The 1,225-nt window shown below is 34.4% G+C and overlaps 1 protein-coding gene across 1 annotated transcript in view; it reads left to right on the plus strand.

The window, feature by feature from the left end:
* LOC106872789 (uncharacterized) overlaps nucleotides 1–1,225 on the plus strand; it is a 423,364-nt gene that overhangs the window by 234,019 nt on the left and 188,120 nt on the right. The gene's annotated exons all lie outside the window — the stretch shown is intronic.

Below are 1,225 nucleotides of genomic sequence, written 5' to 3' on the forward strand. Positions count from 1 at the left end.
TTTTCATATTAGAATATTGAATTATTTTTGTATTGTATTTTGGTTAAATCTGGAGAATCATTGTAAAATGATTTACTTTTTTGTAGCAAGATCATATCATTTCTATATAATTTTCAAACAACACTTCCTATCATCATCATCATCATCATCGTTTAACGTCCGCTTTCCATGCTAGCATGGGTTGGACGATTTGACTGAGGACTGGTGAAACCGGATGGCAACACCAGGCTCCAATCTAATTTGGCAGAGTTTCTACAGCTGGATGCCCTTCCTAACGCCAACCACTCAGGCCCACCCCACCCCCAGTATTTAACTCTTTAGCATTTAAACTGGCCTCATCAGACCCAACTACTCTATGCATTTTATGTTCAAAATGGCCAGATCTGGCTTCTTACACTTACACTACCATGTCATTCCGAAAGTAAATAATCACATCCTTGAAATCTCAAAGGTACGAGATTATGCAGGATTAATTCAAAACAATGTGAATAAATAAGCATTGCATTTGACAGAATAATCTGAATGCTAAAGGGTCAACTCTTTGCAAAGCTCAGATGAGTCCACAATGGAGTATTGCACACATCTGTACCACTGCTAGTTGTGCAGCTGTCTTAGACAACATGCAAGGGCAGCCCAAGCATATACCAATATACCAATACATTATATTGTCTTTGAGTTTTTAAAGTTCAATGGTAATCTATGTAGATAATTGTTAGATAGATTAGGATGCATGGAATTAAGAATCATGTGTGTGTAAAAAAAAAGGCTGAGAGTTTAGGTGTTAAACAGGAAGAGTGTGTAAGGGAAGACAATTCTTTGTCAACAGGAAGAGTCCAGAACTCCAATTAAAGAGTAGAAAACCCACAGAATTGTCTTCCCTTACACACACTTCCTGTTTTGACACCACACTTCCTGTTTAACACAAACTCTCAGCCTTTTTTAAACACAACACGATTCTTAATTCCATGCATCCTAATCTATCAAACAATTATCTACATGGATTACCATTGAACTTTAAAAACTCAAAGACAATATAATGTATTGGTATATTTATTTTTTTATATATTTTTTATATTTTTGTAAAAAACATTATTTTCATTTCCCCTCTTCTTGAAAATTTTCCATGCAATGAAAACCGGTTAGAAATCCTTTTTAATCCTCCTTATGCACATCTCTATTAAAATATGCTTTCAATTTAGCATTCTGCCTTTTTTTTTTTATTATT

This window comes from Octopus bimaculoides, chromosome 1 (assembly GCF_001194135.2).
Source record: "Octopus bimaculoides isolate UCB-OBI-ISO-001 chromosome 1, ASM119413v2, whole genome shotgun sequence".
NCBI lineage: Eukaryota > Metazoa > Mollusca > Cephalopoda > Octopoda > Octopodidae > Octopus > Octopus bimaculoides.